The sequence below is a fragment of the Gopherus flavomarginatus genome, chromosome 16 (genome assembly GCF_025201925.1).
Source record: "Gopherus flavomarginatus isolate rGopFla2 chromosome 16, rGopFla2.mat.asm, whole genome shotgun sequence".
NCBI classification, from domain to species: domain Eukaryota; kingdom Metazoa; phylum Chordata; order Testudines; family Testudinidae; genus Gopherus; species Gopherus flavomarginatus.
In genome coordinates, this window is record NC_066632.1 from 8742892 (window position 1) to 8768634 (window position 25743).

At 50.4% G+C, this 25743-nt stretch overlaps 2 non-coding genes across 2 annotated transcripts; both read left to right on the forward strand.

Annotated features, from left to right (window-relative positions):
* The first annotated feature begins 11010 nt into the window (after window positions 1-11010).
* On the forward strand, window positions 11011-11206 carry LOC127035795 (U2 spliceosomal RNA). The gene has a single exon (XR_007769953.1). It is a non-coding gene; the product is annotated as a U2 spliceosomal RNA (small nuclear RNA).
* A 6310-nt stretch (window positions 11207-17516) lies between these two features.
* On the forward strand, window positions 17517-17699 carry LOC127035783 (U2 spliceosomal RNA). Its single transcript, XR_007769942.1, has one exon. It is a non-coding gene; the product is annotated as a U2 spliceosomal RNA (small nuclear RNA).
* Window positions 17700-25743: the final 8044 nt, after the last annotated feature.

The following is a 25743-nucleotide window of genomic DNA, read 5'->3' on the forward strand; positions in this document are numbered from 1 at the left end:
CATACACCCTGCTCCTGCTGTTGGGAGGGGAACAGGTGAAAGGACAAAAGAAGCAAGAGAGAAAGAGAAAGGAGGGAGGGAGGGATGGAGGAAAAGGTGAAACAAAAAGGACAAACCCTAATGTCCCCAGTGATTCTATGGGACAAAATCCCATGTGCAGAATAAAATTCGGCCTCCTTAAGCTCATATTTTCCATGCCTAGAATTCAACTGTCACCAGACGGATCAGACTGAACAGGTTTCAAACCTCGAGGAGGCTCTTACCTTCTAAACAGAGACAGTTGTTTTCTAGTAAAATCAGGCGAAGGGAAGGAGAAAACTCGAAAGAGATTCCTCCTGACGCTCACATACGTGAACCCGAATACTCTCTCAGTCCTCAAAGACAGACCTGGAGAAGGAGACTTGCTGAAGCAAAGCCACAGGGTCTCTGAGGTTTCCCTGGCCCCTCTCCCCTCTCCTGCCTGGCTGATGTCAGCATCTCTCTGTGAGGTCACCACCTCCCCACCACCTTTGACCAATAGTCTGAGGTCCTGCAAAAGGCCTTTGTGATGTCACTGCCACACCCCTCCCTTGCTGTGCTAATGTCCTGCCCCTGCCCCGGCACTTTGGAGGTTTGAGCTACTCCCTGTGGATCACCCCACTCAAGGAGCGTTCGTTCTTGGAAACACGCCGGCTAGACAGGAAAACATCAGATGCTGCTCTCAATGCTACACTCAGTTTTTCAGAAATTAGTTGACTTTATGGCCAGAAGAGACCATTAGAGCATCTAATCTGATCCCCTGCATATCACAGGCCTCCTGTATGACACAAGAGCTACTTTTGGGGCAAACACATTCCAGAAAGGCATCTAGTCTTCTTTAAATGACATAAGGAGATGGGGAATCCACCACTTTCCTTGGTAGCTTGTTCCTGTAGTGAATCATCCTCGCTGTTGAATATTTGTGCCTTAGTTATAATATGAATTTGTCTCTTTTCACCTTCCAGCCATTGGATCTTGTTATGCCTTTCTCTGCTTGATTAAAGAGCCTTTTAATACCCAATATTTTCTCTCCATTAAGGCCCTTGGAGACTTCCATGAAGTCACCTTTCAATCTTCTTTGATAAGCTAAACAGGTTGAGCTCTTTCAATAGCTCACTAGAAGGAATGTTTCTCCAGCCCTCAGAACTTTTGGTGGCTTTTTGCTGCCCCAGCTCCAATTTCACAACATCTTTTTGAAATGAGGACACCAAAACTGGAGGCAGTATTCCAATATCAGTCTCACTGATGCTGTGTCACCTCCTGTGACCTTATTGACATAATCTGTAACTGTATAGATCACCGTTGCGACCACTGTTCTATATTTGCAGCCAATATTGTAGAAAGGTTGTGGTGTAAGGGATCTATGGAGATGTTCTGATTGGCTGATTATAATGATACTATCTCTAGATGTGTATCATTCTTGTAATTGACGTTATGAAAATTCGCTCTATGCTGTCCATATTTCAAACTTGTGCTATGATTCCAGGGAACACCCCAGCCAGACAAGTTGGTGTCAATTCTGCCTAGCCTGCTTGATGGCCCATTAAGGACCATCAGCTATACAATTGACCCATTGAGAGAAGGCAGATATGCCTTGTGCCTCAGCAAAGTATGCAGGACCTGCCTATGGACAGAACTCGGTTTTTTCTATGCCATGTGCTGGATAAAGTGTCCTTGGGACAAAGAAAGCAAAGACCACATGGCAAGAGACTATAAAAAGCTGATGCCTCAGCTCCATCTTGTTTTCAGTCCTGCTTCATTCCTCTGGAGGGACTTTGCTACAAACTGAAGCTCTCTACAAAGGACTGAACGACCCATCCCAGCTGTGGATGGACTCCAGAGACTTGATTTCATCCTGCAGTTTATTCTATCACTGCTACTATCCTGAACCAAGAACTTTGCTATTACTTGATGTGAAGGGTTCAAATCCATGTGCATTATATAACAACCTGGTCTATGGATTGTGCCAGCTCTTTTCCAGACCCAAAGTCCAGAGTATGGTCAAGGGACCAGAGGCCTAGCAAATAGTGATCAGCTAAGAGAAAGCTGGTGTAAACCGAAAGCCTTGTCTGCTAAGATAGACCTGGTCAGCAAATTCCCAGGTGTTGGAGCTAAGAACTAAAGAATTGTATCTTATTCAGAGTTGCAGATTGAACAAAGAATCTCTGTTTCTATTGTGTTTGTTTCTTCTGTAGGGAGACGTTCTTCTCACAGATCCAACCTTGAATTTATGAAAAGTTGGCACATGTCAGTATAAGATATGGCATCCTTCCACCTCTCTTCCAAGGGACCAATGCCTGCCTTTATACACACAGAAAACAATCTTTATTGCCATATACTTTCACTGTTTCTTTGCTTTAACCCCTAGGAATGTACCTGGTGGACCATCAAAGGAGTTGCTCCATTCCTATGGACCCCAAATCAGAATTCAACATGTATATTTTATACTAATAACATTTTATCAAAGTATTCATTAAATGTTAACTTGCTTACTTGAGACCATGGGTGGAGACATTATATAACCTGTTAACTATTGGCTAATGTGTTATCTTGTCTTGCTGCAAAATCTATCCCGGGGTGTGACACTGCCTACCCTGTCACTTTCCCCCGCCCATGGAAAATCTATATATTCTATTGTAATCAATTGATTGACAGTGTCTCCGAGCCTAATAAGCAAGGTGACACTCCGCCAGCGCTGCGTGTAATAAACTCCTATGCTTGACCTCTACACGATGTGGATTTATGTCCTTCACTGGTGAAGCTAGTAGTTTATAAACCATAATAGCTTTACAAGTCGTTGTGCCTGTCTTCAGTATACGTTATCATCAAGTTTATCATAAAAGTAAACTAAAGTTTATCAGTGGTTATATAAGGTTATAGGTAAGTTAAGGTTAGTAAAATATAGTGAATCAGTGTATTAGTATTACATAGAGAATTGTATTTGTTGGTGGTAGTTACAATACATGTAATGTTGCTGGGCAATCAGTAATAGTAGTTTTGCATGTGCTTGTGACTATTTTCAATATTATTTACCTTTGATATGTGCACTTACAGGAATAGGCAGCTATTGCATAATATTACTTGGACTTGTGCTTGTCTCCAGCATAACTTGCTATTTGTATTAATCCTCACTCAGTGCTGGTCTTTAATTCTGTTTTTCTTATTCTGTCTGTGTTGCTTTATAGTTGTAAGTCATTAAAAACCTTTCTGGAGGAATAATTAGATGTTTAGTTTCTCTTTTGCAGACACTACTCAACCTCATTCCATCTGTGTTGAGTGGTGGGAAGTAGCGATCATCCAGAGCCCCACTAGGGCCCTTACGGGAGCCCCCCTTAGGGCTCTGACATGTGCCTCCTCCTTCCATTAATCTCCACAACCACATTCTAGACATGGGTATGGTGACCTCCCTGGGGATCTTGACAGCTTTAGCTGATTCTTGGTGGCTATTTTCCGGCTCACAGCCACTGTCTTCTTCTCATTCCTCGTCCTGGGGGCCCAGCTGCTGGCTGAACGTGAAGGAGCCAAAGTGCTGGTGACTTTATCCTGCACCAAGTTGCCTTTGCTCATCAGATTCCTGAACTGCAACTGGATGTGGTTCTTGTTCTTTTGCACAACACGGCCCCTGGAGAAGAGGGATCTGCAAATGTACATTCATATGATCCCTTTGTTTAATTGACGAAAACATAAACTAGTCACTTAGAGGATTGGAACTGATTTCAGCTGACTGACAGCTTAGCTGGGTTTTTATTCATTTGCTCAGGAAAATGCTGAATGGTCAAATGCATTTCAAGCTCCCCATTCAGTGGATCTCCTGAACATAATGGAAATGGATATGAATGTTTTCATTTAAAAAAGGCTTCTAAAGGGATACTTGGATGATTTGATCTGCAGTTAAACACTCTACCACTGAGCTATACCCCCATAACAAAGCTCTGCTAGAGTCTGTGATCTTAAGGACTTTGAAGGACAGATCCTGCTTCAACCAGCTCCTTTTCCATTCCCAGACCATGGGTGGTTTTAAAAATGGGGTTTGATTAACCTTTATATATACATATAGGCACCATGGCTTGCACACCCACTGATATAGCTTCACTCACTGACATAGCTACTGCCTCTCAGGGAGGTGGATTAAATACACTGATGGGGCAGCTCTCTCCCATCAGCTTAGAGCATCTTCAGTAATGCGCTACAGATCTGCTATTGTGTTTTCTACTTCAATCTCCCTGGCCGCACAATAGCAGATCTTAAGGTGACTATCCTGCAGCAAAAAAATTTCAGGACCAGACTTCAAAGAGAAACTGCTGATCTTCAGTTCATCTGCAAATTTGACATCATCAGCTCAGGATTAAACAAAGACTGTGAATGGCTTGCCAACTACAAAAGCAGTTTCTCTTCCCTTGGTTTTCACACCTCAACTGCTTGAAGAGGGCCTCATCCTCCCTGATTGAACTAACCTCGTTATCTCCAGCCTGCTTCTTGCTTGCATATATACACACCTGCCCCTGGAAATTTCCACTACATGCATCCGATGAAGTGGGTATTCACCTACGAAAGCTCATGCTCCAAAACGTCTGTTAGTCTATAAGGTGCTTCAGGATTCTTTGCTGCTTTTACAGATCCAGACTAACAGGTCTGCCCCTCTGATATTTGTGGTTAATGACGTTGCTGTAGCTTGTTCATTCCTTGCCTGGATAATTCAGACAGTCCCTTTCCCATCATATCGCCAGCACATCAGTGATTCCAACAGCAGGGCAGCTTTTCTCTGGGACACCGAGATTTTTCGGGGAGTTGGTGGCTCCTTTGTTTCCTCACCCTTGAGTAAACTCAGCTTTTTATTCCATCCTTGACGATTCATGGAATAACAGCAGCAGCATGAAGAAAGAGCAGCATGAATATCTCACTGCCAGGGAAAAGTGGCCACTTCCCCTCTGTTTGACCATTGCCATTGCAGGAGAGAAGGTTTCAATAGAATCGAATGCCCTGGCTCAGACAAGAGACACAGGAAGATTTTGCTGTTCATGGATCCATGCAAAGGAAATTGTGTCTCTGTGTGAAAATAGGGAGGGAAATGAAACACCCACATGGTGGTGTCTAAGGCAGAAGGGACCCCTGTAGGATTAGAACAGGACACGTTCTCAAGCAGCATGTTTCTTACTTTGCCCATCTGTCAATTTTGATTATTATCGATGGAAATATTTTGCCATTGGGCTGTGTGTTTACCCAGAAATTGACATTTACCAACAAACACGTAATTCTTCTAAGCCTGCCTAGTCTGCCGGTGGTGAGTTTAGAAAGATAGAGTCAGTCTTCCCAGTCCCCATGCCAAGCCTGGGCTCTCCATGCTATCCACTTCCCACACTGCTGGGATCCTTCCCTGATCTCCCCTCAGACCTCTGCCCCCCACTCCCACTTCTGGGATCCCCTTCCAGCATTGTCCAAATGCCCTGCTTCCAGGAACCCTCCCCATCCCCTCCGAGCAAAAGCTCTGCATTATTCCCACACTGGGAATTGTACCCCACTCATGTGGTTGAAAACCAGGAATCCTGACCACTAGACCCTATGATTGTTATGTTTGTCTACTAAGACAACCCCTCATAAGAGCAGCAGCACCACCCAGTGGGGATTGCACACAGGGCTGAATTAACCCTTCAGGTACTGAGGTTTTCCCTATATCCATTCCTAGTGCCTGTGATCAGGAAACAGACATCAGGGCTCCCAGGTGCTGCACAGACCATGATTGAAATTGAGACCCCATATTGTGCAAGGTGCTGTACAAACCCTGGCCAACACTGGGACACCTAGGGGGTTCCCCTCAATTTCTCTGAGCCTCTGCTGCCCAACTTCTTCTAACTCCATCTGGATCACCCTCCCCTCTCGCAAAAACCCACCTTTCCAAACAGTCCTTCTTTCCCCGCCCCCTAATTCTGCTTTCACACCCTGGGACCATCTCCTCTCCCCTCCCAGGTGAAGCAGAGATGGAGGCAACTTCAGCCACTGGAGACAGCCCCAGCGAGCACTGAAGCTCCCCCAAGGCTGGTGTTTGCAGACACAGGACAGGAGCAACTGGGAGCGGTGGGTGCTGGGAAGAAGGAAGCAGGAGCCAGGAGAAGAAAAAACAGAGGTTGGGGGCGGGGCAGCTCCTGAGGGCGGGGCTCTGGCACAGCCCAGGGGCGGGGCAGCTCCTGGGGGAGGGGCTCTGGCACAGACCAGATGTTGCTGCTGCCTCCGTGTGACCCGGGAGCCCGGGCTGAGCAGCTGCTGCTCCCCGGGGAGATCCTGGCATTAAAGCTCCTTCCCCACCAGGCCGGGTGGGCTGGGCCGTTCTCCAGGGGAACCAGCCTCCGAGAGCCCCGGACTCTGCCACCACCAGCTCCAGCGCCAGAGCCTCCAGGTGAGTGAAGCCACCGGGGGGCGGGGGGCAGGAAAGTGACTCTCTGCCCCTGGATCCGCAGCTGTTGCAGCCCCCGGGAATCTGCTCCCTGGTTGTCCATGTGCTGCCAGCAGCACTGGAGCCGCCCGAGCCAGAGCGGAGCCTCTGTTCTCCGGTGCAGCCAGGATCTGCCCCCGGGCCCCGCTGAGATCCAGGTGGGGACAGAGACTGGGGCCTGGGGGTTCCCCTTTGTGTGGCTGGTGGGGGTGGGAGGAGAGGGGAGAAGCCGGAGTTGCAGGCGGGGGAAGGGCAGTGGGACAGGCGGGGGGTTGAACGGTCTCTGTGCAGCCAGGAAAGTCCAGGGGGAGAGTGCGTGTGAGTCGGGGGGTGAGATACCTGCATCCTTTTCCTGTTTGTGGCACTTCTCTCCCAAGTACTGGTAACAAGTCTCTCTAGTTCTCCCCCTTTTCTCTCCCCTCACCACACAGGACTAGCAAACCCAAGGAGATTCCCTCGTTTTTCCTAAAATTATTGACTCTCTACTCTCTTATTTTTCCTGATTTTCTCCATAATTCTCATATGTCAATTTAAATTCTCCTCATATTTGGGGGGCTTCTCCCCCATGCCCCATTTCATCTACAGTAATTTGTCCTTGTTTGGGTGGGAAATTGTTGCCCTGAGTCATTCCCAATAAGGGATCGGGGTTACTGGGTGCTGTTTGGGGGAGCCCTGAGACACAGCTCCCTCTGGGGTGGAGATGGGGTGGCCATTCTCTGCCAGCAACAGGGCATGGCTGGGGCACCGATGGGGAAGGAGGAACCACTGTCCCCTATGGAGCCTGCCCAGCCCCTTTGGTTCTGCTCCTTTCTAGCATTTTGTTCAGAGACTTTATTACTGCGGAGGCTGAAAAATGTCTGTGGATTTAGCCCTGGCAGGAGGGGTCAGGTCTACACTGTAATAAAGAGATCAAGCATTTTCCCAGCAAGGCAGACTCTAGGATGTCTGTCTGCAGGGAAAGGGCCTGGAGGAATTGTGATGTGAAATGAACTAAAGCCTGTTCTGAAACCTCCACAACTGCCCTTCTCGCCCTGCCAGGCTGCAGAATGACGCCCACGTCTCGCTCCAGCTTATCCTATCCTCCCATGGGACAGGGAAGGGAAATGGCTGCGGAGGACCCCATCCAGGTAGGGTTCAAGTCTTAAACATATTTTTAGTAACTGGCTCTGTCCTCATATATACCCACTGAGAACTGCAAAAATATAGTTATCTGCAAAACCATCGGGGCTGGGGGTGTGGCATTCAGCCACTGTTTTACACTCAATTCTGCTGATTAACTTCTAGGCTCTAGGGGGCTGAGTAACTTGGGGGGCAAATGGGAACATTCCCAGCATCACTTCCCATGTTTTTCTCCTTATCTCTCAGCCCAGTTATGCTAGGTTTTTTACCTGTCAATGCAAAAAAGGAGATCTAAGGTTAAAGCATATTACCAACAACTCTCACATTCAAAAAATTTTGTCTTTACATACCAGATACAGGAAAGACAAACCACTTAACATGCATCTGATGAAGTGGGTATTCACTCCTGAAAGCTCGTACTCTAAAACATCTGTTAGTCTAGAAGGTGCTACAGGACTCTTTACTACTTTTACACTTAACCTAAGAAAAACAAACATCTATTCCTTCCATCCACAACGTTTTGGAACCCATAACCCTTAAAGGCGAACACTTTAAGTATGAGGGTAAAGCTCTCAGTCTTCAAATGCTAGATACAGTTATTCTGTCCTTGATTAAAATAAACAGGATAACAACAATTTATTACTCCTGCCCCAATAACAAAGACTAGGCACTCCCACAGCATCAAAAACAACCATTTGGACAAGCAGGCCCATCATGCAATGCGGAATGGGTGTGACCATGCAAATAAAATCAGCTCCAAAAGACCTTTACAACAGATGACCAACAGATGTCAGGGTAGAGTTCAAACTGACCCTGCTTAAACTAGATTGTCAAAAAGATTTAAAAAAATCACTGAACTTTACATTGCACCAAATGAGGGTGAGAAACAGGGGGCTGGAATAGGAGCTTGCTCTGTCCACCCCATGCATTGACCTGGTATTGCAGTGCCTCCAGGACCGGTGCCTCTCCTTCTGGGGAGAATCTTCTGGTTAGAAAAGCAGAAAGAATTTTACTATAATGATGCCCCTTTAGAGCAGATTTGTTCAAGTTGTTGAAAACAGGTTGGAAAACCTTGCCTTCTTTACAATAAAATATTATGTTTCCTTGGAGTCTAATGTTTTGTGAGGCTGTTGATAGATATGTGAGGTTCTTTGTCTTGCTAGAGGATTGTTTAAGGAGCTGGGATCCTTTTTTTCTGCTGTGAGTCTTTTCAACCATTAGTATGAGGGATGAAGCCTTTCCGGGCTGTTAGGGAGATGGTTGGTTAGTTGGTTGGTTGCATAGGCAGAGACGGCGCTATTTAAAGCTGTTCCCCGGTATCAGGTCAGGTTAGCTGCAGCTCACCGAACCCTGAGGATCTGAGGTGAGCTACTTTGTAGCAGATGCAGACCAAGCAGCAGGTACAATGCCGGGTCGCACCCCAGCTGGCAGATAGAATCTCAATGACCGAGAGACTTTTTTCCATTGTGCTGTATGAACTGGAGCTGTAAGCTCACTGAACTTTAAATCTCACCAAATGAGGGTCAATCCAGCCTCATCATCGTATCCACTCGTTATACTCCACACCTGAACATAAACATCATATGAACAACTTACCCTCCTATCTCAAGTATCAGAGGGTAGCCGTGTTAGTCTGGATCTGTAAAAGCAGCAAAGAATCCTGTGGCACCTTATAGACTAACAGACGTTTTGGAGCATGAGCTTTCGTGGGTGAATACATGCATCTGAGGAAGTGGGTATTCACCCACGAAAGCTCATGCTCCAAAACGTCTGTTAGTCTATAAGGTGCCACAGGATTCTTTGCTCCTCCTATCTCAGTGTCTGTACATTGACCCGTTAACCTTTTACACCCAATCGGGGCTATTGCAGATGATGTATTCCTTATGCCACCTGATCTTAAACCAAATTTTGCACCCCCTCCATAATCTGTAATGTTATTCCCTGACCACCAGAAACTTCTACGCCTAAACTCTGTAGTGTACACTTTTTTTTTTTTAAACATCATCTTAGTAAAACCAGAGGCTGTCAGGGACCTCAGAAGGTCCAACCATCTGTTCAATGCAGGACTGATCCCCCACTAAATCCCCACATGTCCCCCTCTGTGTGGGGTTGAGTTCGCAGTCCTGGGTTTAGCAGGCCAATGCTCTAGTCACTGAGCTATCCCTCCCCCCTACATTGACACTTGTTCGAGATCCCAGCTCCTGCTCTTTTGCAAGGTGTGTGCGTCTGCTCCGGGTTTTAAGCTTGCTAACCCAGTGGAGGGCCAATTGCCCTCTGGCTTCCCGCCCGACTCCCTCCGCCATGCGCCTGGGTGTCAGCGGGACTGTCTCAGGAGAGCAGCTTTCCCCCTCCCCCGCATCCCAATCTCCGCCCAGCTGGGGAACGAGCAGAGGCAGCCCTGAGAAAAGACTCCATTGAGTGCTGGAGGCGGGCGGGGGACTCTCATTTCCGCACCCAGGGTGCATTGTGTGCAGCGAAACGAGTTGCTGCTCAAGGGCCTGGTTTTGCTCCCAATGTCCCCGGTTCCGATGAGCCAATTTGGGATTTAAATTGGTTCAATTAAATTTCCTCTAAAAGGGAGAGGTTTAGTGGGGCTGTCAGTGTAGTCACTCCGAGTTGAGCAGAAGGCGCCTTTCCCCTGGCAGTGCCTCTGCAAGATATTGTGGTTTTTTTCAGATGGTATAAATCTTTTGTTTTTTTCTGCTTTTGTTGAAAAATAGCCTTTATGGTTTTCTACCCAATTTGATGAGGTTGTTACTTCATGTAATAGAAGGAAAGCAGAATGGTGGTTAGACTTTTGCTCCTTGAACAGAGGAGTGGGGTGTGTTTCCTTGGCTAGCTACTGCCTGTTTGTGGGTGTGAGACAAGCCTTACTGATGATGGCAAGGGGACAGCTCTCTCTTCTGTTCTGCAGTGATGCTGCAATTTTGTGCTGTGCCCCTCCTCTGCTGCAAATCAGGCAGGCAGGTAGGCTTAGTGGTTGGTGGAGGTGGGTCAAGCCCAGGTTTCCTTTGGCAAATGCCTGGTTGAGAACTGGTGCAGTATCCTATCCCTCCTTAGTCATTTCTTGTCTAAGCTGACCAGCCCTAATGTCTGTAGTCTCGTCTCATACTTTGGAAGCCTGCTATTTACCCCTTTCAGTTGTAAAAACGGACTATGGATTCCTACCTTTTCTTTCCTATCTGCTAACCAGTTACTGATCCATGAGAGGGAGGGGCTTGAGCCATCTGGAGTAGCTCATGACTGTGAGTGGCAACCTCAGGGCAGCCTGTTGAGAAGCAGGGCACAACCCCCAACTCGGTTGTGTGTTCTAGACTTAGATTTCACCAAGTGTCAGATTCTGGATGACATGCCTTTTATGACTTTTTAAACCAAAAGTAGCTATTTGGGGATAATTTAAGCGTTCTATGCAGAAGACTAGAAATGTTTTTATTAACCAGTATTTTAGATCATTTTAACATTTGCTGGAATCAAAGTTTTAAATCTGTTCATATCACTTTAATAACTGATACTTCCTCTATCTCAGGACTAGCTATTAAACTGATTTTTTGGAATTGGGAGATGGAATATCAGCTTCCTCCAGCCACTGCACACAGCGCCCTGTTATTGTGGCACTGAACCAACAGGAACAGTGGACCTCCCTATGGGGAGAATATCGTGGATGAAGAGCAGTGAAGAAAAGTGGCGTTATCTGTGTTACCATTTGGTTTGTACTAAGAGTATGGTTTCGAATCATTTGTAACTCTTTCATCAGTTATTAGTTACATCTTAGTATTAGGCCTCTGAGTTGAAAGGCTGCTCTTGCAGACTTTACTTTGTCATTGTTTGTAGGTCAGTTAAACAGCTGCTTTCTTAGTCTATTCTGTGTCGGTTCTTAAACCGCTCTCCTTAGTATACCTTCCAGAATTAACTGCATGGTTTGGATCATTCTTTCCCTTGTCTCCCCACAGAAGAGAAAATTTCCATCCCTTTCCAGTTGGGAAAATGCCACCGTCTTAACCTAGGAAACAATCTCTGTAAATGTTTTGCCCAGACGAAGGCTAGTTCATAGGAGCAGAAGAGGAGGAAGGTGGCCCTTTGAGTCACATTCCTAGCGTGACTCAAGGAAAATAATTAAAAAAAAAACGTGTCTGGGGCCGGTGCGCGAGTGGCTCGGGGGCAGCAGGTCAGTGGATGGGTTTTATGCAAACGAGGAGTGTACAGGGAACTGTCTTTTTTATTTTTTTTTAACATAAATGTGTGTCAAGGGCTCTTGCTTTGAATTCTTCCACTGGAGTCATTTTAGGGAAGCGAGCCTCACTCAGAGTTACATAGTTACGGTGTTCGTTGTGTGGCTGAGATCTCGCCCGGTGAGGTGGAAGCGGTGGGGGTAGGGGGTGTGCGCGCACCACAGAATATGGGCATTGCTTCTCAGCTCTCTGAGCTAAGAGATGAAAACATTATCTAAAATTTGTAGCTGTTTTTATCAGCTTAATGTCTTCAAATAGACATCTGCAAGTCCTTATCCTAAAGATGGAATCTCTTGCAGCTATTTTTGAAAAAATTGATGTTGCTCTCCAGATCTGTGCTTCTGCTGAAGCTGATTTGCATATGCACTACACTGTTGATACATGAAAGAACTTTCTCTTTCTTCTTTTCTTTTAGCTACACCCTCATCGACTGCTACTGTTCCTGTGTGTTCCATTTTCCAGAAAACCCAACGGAAGCCTGGCCCAAAGACCTGGACCCCCAGCAAGGATGAAAACATCAGGGGCTGGCAGAAAAAAACCCCAGCAGGCACCTCTAGAGGAAGATTGAGCAGCAGAAAGCCAGCCCTTCAGGACCTCACATCCAGAAGCAAGAACGTCTCGACAGCTCCTCAGGAGGAGAACCCCAGAAGATCCCCACCTGCTTCCCAGGTCCAGGATGCTGAACACTGCTCTGCTACTCCCTAGACAGATGACACTGAAGGAGCCGCCCCCACCCCAAGGATCCAGGACCAGGATACTGATGGGTGCCCTGCTGAGAAGGACTCCACTGGAGGAGCCCCCCAATGACTGAGGACCAGGATGCTGAAGGCCGCCTTGCCAGGAAGGATGCCGCTGGAGGAGTCCCCCAGATGACCAAGGACTGGAATGCTGATGACCACACCGCCAGGAGAGACGCTGCCATAGGAGCCCCCCCAACAACCGAGGACCGGGATGCTGATTGCCGCCCCTCTGGGAAGGATGCCGCCAGAAGAGCCCCCCAGATGACCAAGGACCAAGAGGCTGATCACCACGCCTGTGGAAAGGATGTCGCCGGAGGAGCCCCCTACATGATCGAGGACCAAGGCACTGATCCCCGCCCCGCCAGGAAGGATGCCGCCAGAGGAGCCCCCTAAACGACCCAGGACCAGGATGCTGAGCGCCACTCCACTGGGAAGGAAGCCGCCAGAGGAGCCCCTCAGAGGACTGAGGACTGGGATGCTGAGTGCTGCCCTGCCGGGAAGGATGCCACCGGAGGAGCACCACAGATGACCCGGAACCGGGATGCCGAGCGCTGCTCCGCTGTTCCGTAAAGGGATGCTCCAGAAGGAACAACCTCCTCAAACCGAGACTCTGAAACTTCTTACCACCCACCTGTTTGGAGGAGGGCCGCTCGAAGGAGAATGGACTCCAGAGCCCTGGATCTCAATGCCATGCGCTGTCCTTCCGGGCAAAGAGACATCGTGGCCAGTGAGTCCAGCACAGCCCCAGGAGTGACTTCACCTCCTCAAGCTTCTCCACCAGACAAAGAGGAATCACCTGATGAGTCTGCAGGCACAATAGGGGTCCACCCCACAGAGAGTGAGGCAGGGGACGATGACCACATCTACCTGCAGTACCCACTCCCTACAGGCCTCCTCCTCTGCCCTTTCTGCCTCCCCATCCACGGAGTCCAGACCCTCGGGGCCCTCAGCAAGCACGTTCACAAGACCTACAACAAACGGATTGCTTTCCGGTGTAGCTGCTGCAATGCCCCCTTCGAGACTCAAAAGAAATGCAAGTCCCATTATGCCACATGCAAGGGACCCCTCACGATCATGAAGGTGAACCCTGCTGATGTCCTGCGGGCTCCAACCCTGACCCCCACTGATACACCGGCTTCAGCACCCCAACCAGCATCCCCACCGTCACGGCAGGTAAGGGGAGACCAACTGCTAATCAAGGAGAGCGCAACCCCCGCCTCAAGGACCGATGATGCCACCAGAAGTACCAGCCCCATCTCCAGAATCCCCACGCTGGACCCTACTGTGAAGGGGATCGCTGCCACCTCCCAGGTCAATAACCCCACCAGACGCCTCAGCGACCTCATACAAAACATCCAGCATGACACGACCACAAGACGGTGCAGTGCTCCCCCACAGGCAACCTCATCTTGCCCTGCCGTACGAGCAACTAATACCGCACCCTAGGCCACATGGTGAGACCCAGCTGACAGAGGAGCCTTCTGCAGCCCCCGGTTCCCACTGCCCCAACTCCCCCTCCAAGGTTACCCAACGAGCCTCCAAATGCCAAAAAACCCATGCCGCATGAAGGACCCCTCACCCAGATACCACCTGCAGACAACCAGATACCACCTGCAGAAGATCTCGAACCATCCCCAGTGCTTCCAAACAGAGCCACGCCCCTACAAAGCCCAGCACCGGTTCTTCCAGAACCCCCACTTCCTCCCGGAAGATCCAGCGCTGGCTCAGAGACACCGAGAGCGCCCCCCCCACCACATCATGACCCCCGCCTCAGGACCCACCTGAACATCGCTCCCTAGGTCGAGGAACAAGTAGACCAGCACCTGAACCCGTGGAGACACCACAGCAGGAGGAACGACGGCCACGAGCGAGGGTCACCACACCATGGCAATCTGCCTGGGTGAGAGAACTGGCAAAGGTTGAGGACTTCGAGACCTTCAACAGCCTGACGGACAGAATGACCGCAGAACTCTCTGCGGAAATTGCTGTCAGAAGGAGGGACCCCAGGAGACCTCACAGACCACGCGCAGATTCCCCACGCCAGGCTATAACAACACCACCAGAGAAGGCAGGAGAGGGCACGTCAGCCGCCGCTACGATCCGGCAGCTGCATCCCATATACAGAAACTATACAAGATGAACCAGCCGAAAGCCATGAGGGAGATCCTTTACAGGACCTCCTCATACTGTGCCATCCAGCCCGAGAGACTCCACTCCTACTTCAAGGACGTGTTAGATAACAAGGCCCAGACCGACTTGCGATGCCTGGAGTGCCTTCTCCTGCTACCCCGGATCGATCTCACTGAAGATCTGGAGTGAGATTTCTCCCCCCAGGAGGTGCAGGAGAGACTGATAAGGACCAAAAACAGTGCCCCTGGAAAAGATGGCATCCACTATCACCTGCTGAGGAAGCAAGACCCCAGCTGCTTGGTGCTTGCTGCCATCTTCACCAAATGCAAGCAGTTCCATCACGTTCCTCACTCCTGGAAAAAGTCCATGACCATCCTCATGCACAAAAAAGGGGACCGGGATGACCCCGGCACGGGAGGCCCATCTCCCTCTGCTCCACCATCTACAAGCTGTACGCCAGCTGCCTCGCGGCAAGGATCAGGGAGCGGTCAGTTTGCGGGGGTGCAGTCAGTTCAGTCAAGAAGGGCTTCATGTCCTCCGAGGGATGCTACGAACATAACTTCCTCCTTCAGACGGCCATCCAGGAGACCAGGAGGTCCAAGAGGCAGTGCATCGTAGCATGGCTTGACCTGACCAACGCTTTTGGGTCCATACCCCACCACCACATCTTCGCCACCCTGGGAGAGTTCGGGATGCTGGCTATCTTCATCCAGATCCTCCGAGACCTCTACAAGGACTGCACCACCACCATCTGTGCCATGATGAAGAGACGGACGCCATCCCCATTTGCCGTGGCGTGAAACAAGGATGCCCCCTCAGTCCCATCATTTTCAACCTGGCCATGGAACCACTCATCTGAGCCATCTCCAACAGCCTGACTGGCTTCGACCTGCATGGCAAGAAAATCAGGCTTCTGGCCTACGCAGACGATCTGGCCCTGGTCACCGACAGCTCGGAAAACCTCCAGCAAATGCTCGATGTCACCAGCCAAGCCGCCGAGTGGATGGGCCTGTGTTTCAACCCCAAAAGTGCGCCTCCCTCCACGTCGACTCTGGCACCAGGGCGCTGGTCCAGCCTTCGTGGTTCCTTATCCAGGGCGAGTCCATGACCTGCCTTGAAGAGGGAGAGAGATACCAACACCTCGGCATACCCACAGGAGTCCACGTCTGGCAGACCCCAAGGCACCATCATAGAGATCCTGTGAGACGTGGCCCAAATCGACTCCTCCCTGTTTGCCCCCTGGCAAACAATCAATGCCCTCAACACCCTCCTGATCCCCCACATCTCCTTTGTCCTCAGGGGATCGGCCTTGGCCAAGGTGCCCCTGAAGAAGGCAGACAGCACCATCAGACAGCTGGTGAAGAAATGGCTCCACCTTCCCCAGAGGGCATGCACGGACATCATCTACACTTTCCACAGACAGTGCGGTGCCAACATACTACGGATGGGTGACCTGTACGACGTGGTGGTGATGACCCACGCCTTCCGCCTCCTGGTGTGCCCGGACTCAAAAGTGAGGAGCATCGCACAGGAGTCCATACAGGGTGTGGTCAGGAAACGCATTGCCAGGGCCCCCTCCGAGAGGAATGTTGCCACTTACCTCAGCGGCTCCCTGGAGGCTGAGTACGGGAGAGAGGGAAGAGACCTATTCTCTCTCTGGTCCCGCGCCTGCAACGCCTCAAGATGCCTGGGTAAGAGAACCAGCTGCTGCTGGAAGTGGTGCGAGGAACGCCAGGAGCTGGGAATACTGGTGCCACGCGTAAAGACCCCGTACCACACCATCGTCACCCCGACTGCCGTAGCCATGCTAGAAAGATCCCTGAAAGACGCCATCTGCTACCACTACACCGAGAACCTCAAGCGGAAGCCGGACCAGGGCAAGGTGTTTGGGGTGTCCAGCAAGTGGGATGCCAGTAACCACTTCCTCCCCGGGGGCAGCTTCTCAGGTTCGCCAACTGGCGGTTCATCCACAGGGCCTGACTCAACTGCGTTCCCCTCAACGGAGCCATCCACCACGGCAGCCAGGACAAGCGCTGCAGGAAGTGCAGCTACGTGAACGAGACCCTGCCGCTCATCCTGTGTGGATGCAAGCAGCACTTTGGAGCCTGGCGGCACCACCACAAAGCCATCCAGAACCGACCAGTAAAGCCATCCCACCGTCCTTGGGGAAGATCACCGTCGACTCCGCCATTCCCGGGACAGACAGCCGACTGCTATCCGACATCGTTGTGATGGACGCAGAAAAGAAGAAGGTCCTCCTGGTAGACGTCACGGTGCTTTCGAAAACCGGTCACCTGCCTTCCACGAGGCCCAAGCACGGAAAGAGTCAGTATGCCTCGCTGGCTGAGACGCTGAGAGCCCAGGGCTATGAAGTCCAGGTACACGCCCTGATTGTGGGAGCCCTGGGCTCATGGGACCCCCGCAACGAGCCGGTTCTGAGAGCATGTGGGGTTGGTCGATGCTACGCCTGGCTCATGAGACAGCTCATGGTGTCCGACACCATCAGGTGGTCCAGAGACATTTATACCGAGCACATCATCGGACACCGCCAATACTACGCTGAGTAATTGAGACAGCCGACCAGGGAAATAACCCACTTCCTTCCCTGAGGGACCAAGGGACGCACCCCACCCATGTACCTATCCACTCCACTGATACTAACTTGGACTCCTTAGTCATTCCATGGGTTGCGAACCCGAGGCCACTTATTCACTGACACTTTAAAAACCGTTGCACCCCAATCTGGGTCTATGCCGGTTATGCGATATGTATGTATCTTTTCATCCTTGCAAACGGTATCTGTAACCCCCCCATAACCCAAGCCTGACCCCAGATGTACAGTACCTTCCCTCTCAACCTGTGTATATATAATTTCAAACATTTACTTTAATAAAACTTTTAAATCTAATATGTCCTTGATGTGAGGACTGTATTTTAGCTTGATTTTTGAAACGGGAGGGTTAGAACAGAAGCTTGCTTTGTCTGCCCCATGCATCGACCTGGTATTGCAGCACCTCCAGGAACGGTGTATCTCCTTTAGGGGAGAATCTTCTGGTTCGAAAAACAGAAAAGAGTTGAACTGTGACAATCTTTCTTTCAAGCAGATTTTTTTGAGGTAGCAGAAAAATCTGGTGTCTTTAGCATTTTTGTTTCTTTACGATAAACACAATACAGTTACAATTTCTTGGAAGTGTTTTGTGAGTATAGATGTGAGAGGTTCTTCTTTGTCTTGCTAGAGAATTATTTAAGAAGCTGGACTCCTTTCTGCTGTGAGTCTTTTCAACAGTATGAGGGACAAATGCCTTCCAGACTCTGGGTCTGTTGGGGAGATGGTTGGTTTTTTTGTTTTTGTTTTTTGGGGGTGGTGGTGGTTGGTAATATTTGAGGTTACGTGTCAACAACTGCATAAGTTACACAGACTTCTCCCCACTCGGCCTACGTTCTATGCATCTTGGTTCGTAAGATCAAGACAAGGCACTAGGTGTCATGCTGCACCCGGCACACAGGGGCCCCAATCCTGATTTTTTTCTCCTCAAACCTACTTTAAACTAAATGCTAAATAATAACCCTTAACTTCTCATTGTTACCACCCTCAGTATTGGAAAATCCCCAAAATCACAACAGTGGCTTACAAATCATGAGGATTCTTTTTTTAAAAAATGTAATGTAGGTTCTCTTTCTTTCCCTTCCAGTTTTCTGAACCAGGCAAGCTAGAAACTTACCTTTCTAGTGCAGCTAGAGCCCCAGAGAGCAGGAGCCCCCGGTTCCTGGGGCTGGCAGGCAGTGGGGCTCCTCACGGTTGTGTGTTCCACACTTTGATCTCACCCACCAAGTATCAAGTGTGAACTCCTCAGGCACTAGAACAGCCTTAACACGGAGTCAGACAGCCCCCTTGGGCACCCTGACTCTATCTTGCCACTCAGGTGTAGTAGAAGCTGCTGTAACATGCAAGCTCTGTATGTCCTTTAGGGCTAACCCTAGCCAAACAGCCGAGATCCCTTGCTTATGCTTAGAAGGCGTGCCGTCTAAGGCGTGAAGTCCAAGCAGTATCGAGGGGACAACAGTTTCTTCCTGACAGGGATTTTTATTCCATTCCCGCAGAGCTCAAGCTGATGGGGGCAAGTGTTTGTGCAGGTCTCTGCCTCATCATGGGTGTGTGAGGGGGAGCAATCAACCAAGTCTTTTGTCCTCGGATGATCCACAATGGCTTGTCTGATGTCTCAGTCATGGCCTTCTCTTTTTGGAAAGGAGATGACGCCTCTTCTGGTAAACTAGCATTTCACACTTGGTAATGCTTCTCTCCTGACTGGTGGTGGGGTGGCGGCAAGGGGGTTTACAGCTTTAGTGCCAATGCTTATATATCACCTTACAACATGGGCTACGGCTATTATAGGTGAGAATAATGCATGCAGCAACTCATGAGCTTGTCATAAACTCTAAACACACTTTTATAAATCTAAGGCCTGTTTTAACAACACTAACAGACAGGTGAGCAAGACTAGTTTCCAGCCCTGCATTTGTCACTTTTCAGTAAGGCCTAGGGGCCTTGGCATGAGCTGGCACCTGGTCTGCCAGTGTCAGAAGAGGATCTTCCCTCTCTTATCCCCAGGTGTCTGTATTGGGAACAGTACTGTTCAACTTAGTCATAAATGATCTGGGGAAAGGGGTAAACAGTGAGGTGGTAAAATTTGCAGATGATACAAAATTGCTCAAGATAGTTATGCCCTGGGCAGTCTGTGAAGAGCCACAAAAAGATCTCACAAAACTGGATGATGGGACAACCAAATGGCAGATGAACGTAGGTGCTGATAAGTGCAAAGTAATGCACATTGGAAAACATAATCCCAACTATCCCTATAAAACAATGGGGTCTAAATTAGCTGTTATCACTCGAGAAAGAGATCTGGGAGTCATTGTGGATAATTCTCTGAAAACATCCACTCAATGTGCAGCGGAGTGTTGGGAGTCATTAAGAAAGGGATAGGTACTAAGACAGAAACTATCATATCGAATCAATATCAATCCATGGTACGCCCACATCTTGAATACTGTGTGCTGATGCGGTTGCCCCAATCTCAAAAAAGATATATTGGAATGGGAAAGATTCAGAAAAGGACAACAAAGATGATGAGGGGATATGGACCAGCTTCCTTCTAAGAAGAGATTAATAAGATTGGGACTTTTCATCTTGGAAAAGAGATGACTAAAGGGGGATACGACGGAGGTCTATAAAACAATGACTGGTGTGGAGAAAGTAAATAAGGAAGAGTTATTTACTCCTTCTCATAACGCATGAACTAGAGGGTCACCAAATGAAATTAATAGGTAGCAGCTTTAAAACAAACAAAAGGAAGTATTTCTTCATGCACCACGCAGTCAACCTGTGTAACTCTTTGCCAGAGGATGTCATGAAGGCCAAGACTATAACAGGGTTCAAAAAAGCGCTAGATAAATTCATGGAGGATAGGTCCATCTATGGCGCTTCGCCAGCGGTATCTCTGGCTAACCCCTGTTTGCCAGAAGCTCGGCATGGGCGACAGGGGATGGAGCACTTGATGATTCCCTGTTCTGGTCATTCCCTCTGCAGCACCTGGCATTGGCCTCTGTCAGAAGACAGACTACTGGGCTAGGTCTTTAACTTTGACAGGTAGCTGGGAAGATGGTAAATCAGATAGAACCTGTTTGACAAACCTCTTCATTTCCTTGTTAGTGCTTGACTTCTTTATTCATTTCCTTTTCCTTATTTCCCAGCAGACTGACTAGACACCAGATTTGGGTGCTAGGAGAGGGACCTGATGAGCTCCTTCTTTTCGGCAGCGTTGATCATGCCAGGGCACAGTCAGATTCTGGATGCTCATCTGAACGTAACGCCTAGCGCTCAGCTTTATTTCTGTTTCTTAGCTCTTTTGGGCCATCGATGTTTGGTCTGACACGTAGGATCCCTGCATTAGGAGAGAGAGCTAATTAATGAGACCATAAACCTTGGAAATCAAATGAAACCTGAAGTCTGTAGAAGACCCCGAAAGGCCCTTGGGGAGTGGAGTGCAAGCTGAGGAAGAGTTCTCTGCACAGCTTACCTCTCCATTCTCGTTTTCCTGTCCTGAGCGCAAAAGCCGGGAAGCAGCTCCGGGGAGAGAGGGGATACCACCATAGATGTGCAGTGGTTAGACAGGAAACAGCAAGGAACTGGACTGGTATGGAGTGAAACTGTAAGCATCTTATGTATGCCTGATGACTGCATGTTTGAGAGAGTTATGTGGGAAGTGGTGGCTTTCAGTTGTCTTTCAGAGGAAATGTAATGGAAAGGCAGCAGAAAGTGGCATCCCAGGTTTTAAACAATCCTCCAATAACACACCAAAAAGCTCAGGTCTAGTTACTCCTTCAAAATTAGAATAAAGTTACAGCAAGATTTCATCCTAAATGAAATCAAACTCTAAAGATTTCAGAACACAGCTGCTATAAGGAGCCAGGAGGGAAGCAAGACAAAGTCAACCTTGTCACAGAGAAATGCAGTTAAACTATTTCTCTTTTTTTAAGCAGCATAATCTCCCCAAACAGAAGGGCACTGTTCCCGGAGAAGGGTCCTGGAGAGGTTTTTACTCATTGGTGCAGGCCATCCACCTCCCCGAAAGGCGGGAGCTAGGTCGACGGAAGAATTCTTCCTACCAAGGCATGGACTGACGTAGCCGTGCCGATTTACGTTCCCCATGCAGACCAAGCCCGAGGGTTGGTGCGTCCTGAACAGTTAAGTCTGTCAGGGGTGCGCAAAAGGGAAACCCGCTCCTGGGCGACACGGCCACACTGCCCTAACCCCCAGCATAGCTAAGGGCATTCGGGGAGGCGGTGGGCCTAAAGCAACGGAAAGACCTCCTCCAGCACAGGGTTGTGACAGCCTAGTCTCCATAACACAGACAGGGTGGCCACCAAGAGACAGGAACAGACAGCAAAAGCCAAAGAGGCCCCAGGGCAGAAGGCGAGGCTGCCTGTTGGAGGAGGGGACCGGGTGGGACAGGCGTTTTGGACAAGCTGTCCTCCCTTCAAAGGAGGAAGAGCCCAAGATGGAGGGCTGGGCAAGAAGCTACAAGTAGGGAAAGAAGCAGAGCAGGCAGGCAGGCAGCTCCCCTTAGAGCAAAAGAAGGCACTGGTCCAAGCCCCCTCAAAAGCAGACTAGAGAGCAGATCAGCTGCAAAAAAACCTAGAGGAGAGGCCGGTGGTGCTGAGGGCTCCAAGGGAAGGCTTAAAAGCCACAGAACAACCGAGGTCAGGGCAAGAGGAGGGCAGGACCATGCCTATGTGTGGCCTTCAGACAGGCACAAAAACACTCAGCCAGCCTGCTCCCTGCCATGTGAAACACTCACTGAAGGCCACCTGTGACCAAGCATGCGGGGCGATTGCTGATGCTCTGTGGCCAATGTCACAAGATGGTAGAAAGCAGGGCCAGCCCCCCTGGTGGGGCCTCTTACCGTTCCCACTCCAGGTGCTCACTTTTGCAGTGGGGCAGGAGATTTTACCCCAAGAGGCTTTTCCTCCGCTGGCAAGAAGCAGAGAAACACCCAGGCTCCCAAGGCGCTATGTAGCGACCCCCTCAAGCACAGGGACTGGCTCACATTTGGAAGAGGGAAACTGCTCTACACGCTGGCCCAGGCAGCCACCCATTTTCTTTGGCAAGTCAGGAAGGGCAAAGGCTAGACTGGAAGCACCTGGGGCTCCTGCCCCAGCCTTTGTGACATCCAATCCCAACTCCTTGCCGGGGCTCTAGCTGCAGCCAGAGCATTGGCCTGAGCAGCCCAGAAGAGGTTCCAGCTCTGAAGGGAGCAGGACTTTCAGCACAACGGTAAAACTGCACAAGCACAACCACAAAGGGACTCGAACTCTCAATCGCCTGATTCGAAGTCCTTTAGGTCACATAGAAAAAGGCTCCAATGCACCTAGAGAGCAGCTCAGGTGAGGCAGGACAAGGCCAGCAGCAAGTAATGGGGGGCGTGCAGGGGAACCGCTCCCTGTCCCAGCTCACCTCTGCTCCGTCTTCTCCCCTGAGCACGCCATCCCCGCTCTAATTCTCCTCCCCTCCCAGACTTGCTGCACTAAACAGCTGATTGGCACCGCAAGCCTGGGAGGCGGGAGAAGTGGAGCGGCGCTGGTGTGCTCAGGGTAAAAGGCGGAGCAGAGGTGAGCTGGGGTGGGGAGCTGCTGCAGGGGGGACTGGCCGGCTCTTCTCTAAGGCTCCTGCCCCTGCACTCACTGCATGGTAAGTGGAGTGACCCAGCCCCAGTCTAGTCCACTCCCCTGGCTCCCAGTCACGCCGCCAGCGAGTTCTGTGGGACGGTTCTCCCCTCCCCCCAAACTTGGGAGCCAGGGGAGGTCTATGGGCCTGGGTCTTTCACCCCTTCATCCCATCCCCTGCCCCCAATATCCCTCTTGGGCTCTGTGGGGCTGGATCTCTCTCCCTGCCGCTGTGCTCCCCCCTGCACAGCATGTCCTGGGAGTGACTCAGTTTCCCTGGACCAACATTTCACCACTCCACACGTGTCTCTTCTATCTCCCAGCTCCCTCACCCCACCCCATTTCCCCTGCAGCCCAGGCTGGGTCTCTACCAACCCCCTTTCCTCTCCTCCTGACCCCAATATCCCCTGCCCCTACGGGTCTATGGGCCTGAGTCTCTCCCTCCCCCCATCACCTCCCCCAATATCTCCCTGCCCCAGGCTGTGATGTGCTATGATGTGTGCTGGGGCCAGGGCTGGCTCCAGGGTTTTTGCTGCCCCAAGCGGCGGGGATAAAAAACAGCCCACTATCGCAATCGGCGGCAGCTCCACTGTGCCGCCTTTTTCTTCAGCGGCAATTCGGTGGCAGGTCCTTCACTCCGAGAGGGACCAAGGGACCCACCGCAGAATTGCTGCCAAAGAGCCCGACGTGCCACCCCTTCCCCTTGGCCGCCCCAAGCACCTGCTTGCTGAGCTGGTGCCTGGAGCCGGCCCTGGCTGGGGCTGTGATGTGCACTGGGGCTGTGACCTGCTCACTCCCCAATGGCAACTCACTCCCTTGAAACCAGCAGGACAGAAGGTGTCACGTGTCCATGGGCGGGGTTATGCAGATGAGCAGTGTCTGGTGGCAGTAGGGAGAGCAGCGAGATGAACCAAAGCAGCCGGGCAGAGAGAATTCTCTGTGTGTGGACAGACTCCGGTGTGGGGAGTTCATGTGGAGAGTGCCTGCACCGGAGTCACTTTGGGGCAGTGATTGACATTGAGCTACGTAGTGACAAAAGGTGTGTGAATGGGGTGTGGTGCCTGGCTGGAAGCAGCTCGTGGCGATAAGAATAGTGGTGGGAGCAAGAAGTCCTGTCCTAGCAGGGGATATATACCCTGAGAGGGTGTTTTGTGGGTGCAAGTAGGTTTGGGGGCTTCTTGTAATGATAAGGGGTGTCTGTAACTAGAACCCTCCTAATCCCACTAGTTTTCTCTGTGTTGGGGAGGCAGATTCTGTGATGTCACAGCCCCTGGGGGAGGGGTTTGAATCATAACTCCGAAGTGGGAGAACAAGTCCCCCCACCAGTGCTCAGTTTCCACTAGGGGGCTGAGATCTCTAGGGAGGGAAGCACAGGGAAAAATAGTCTCTCCTATGGAACCCAGGAGTCCTGGATCCCAGTCCCCTTGCTCTAGACCCCCTCCATTTCCAGAGCCAAGGATAGAACCCAGGGGTCCTGGTGCCCAGCCCTCTCCCTGCTCTGAACACTAAACTCCACTGCCTTCCCAGGGTGGTACAGGGGTCACTGGGTCTGTGTCCCAGCTCTGCTAAGGGCCTTGACTGATTTTCCCAAAGTGCTTCTTTCTGAATCTAGCCGACAAAGTGAGGATTCACCCACAAAAACTCGTGCTCCAATACGTCTGTTGGTCTATAAGGTGCCACAGGACTCTGCTGCTTTTACAGATCCAGCACATCTGCCCCCCCTGCCGGTCACTGCCCACCCCCGTGTGGGGGCACCAGCACTGTGCTGGGTCGTGATGGGAAATTGTCCAAGCTGTCCCAGGGGCGACGTGTGTGTCCCTGCTGCCCTCTGCTGGTGGGGCTGAGCCCTACTCTATGTGTGTGTCCGTCTGTGACACTGCTTGTATCAGTGTGTTGCTGGGCTAATGAGTAGGAAATGGCTTTGTAGGATTTTGTATTCTGCAGCAAGTGACACACACACACACACACACAAAGGGACTCACACAATCCCAAGAACACTCACACACAACACACCCAGAGGGACATGCTAGCCCAACCCCCAAAGAGACAACAATCACACCCCCAGCCACACTCACAATCACTCCCCCACACACACCATAACATTCACAATTGTGCTCAGAGACCCAACTGCACTCAGTTCACTCCCACTGCTCCAAATACAAGGTCCTCCTGCCCCACACAGCATGTGCCAAGGCCTGTTGAACTCACTGTCACTGGACAGCTAACAATGAGAATGACCCCCTCATGCTGGATCATCTGCTTGGCCCCCCACTCCCTCTCGGGGCACGCTGTGTGGCGTGGCTGGGGATTGTGCAATGGCTTAGCACCAGGCAATGCAGAACAGACACCACACGCCTTGTCCTGCCTCACCTGAGCTGTTCTCTAGGTGCATTGGAGCCCAGCACCCCACACCTTGGCACTCCTGCCCCACAGGGGGTGAGCTGCAGCCCCCGTCACACTCCACAGAAGGGAGAAGGGTCAGGCCAGCCAGCCCTTGTAAGATGAAATCACCACCGGGGTCAACGGTATGGGGGCTGTGACATATGGAGAAATAGTTGTCACACCAGCAGAGCATCCACACATGTACACACACACACACACATGCAAACATATGCATGAATCTAGCCACACACACACACAACTGCTAATATACACAAACACGTGCACAAATCCAGACCACATCAACACAAGCCTGGGACCAGGGGAGTAGAGCAGACTGGGGCCAGATCACTCCACTTCTCGCAGGAAGTAGCCAGCACCCCGTCCCCCACAGAGGCCTGGGACCAGTACCCCTGTCATAAACAGATAGTTAAGGGTTAATGCCTCTTTTACCTGTAAAGGATTAAGAAGCTCAGTA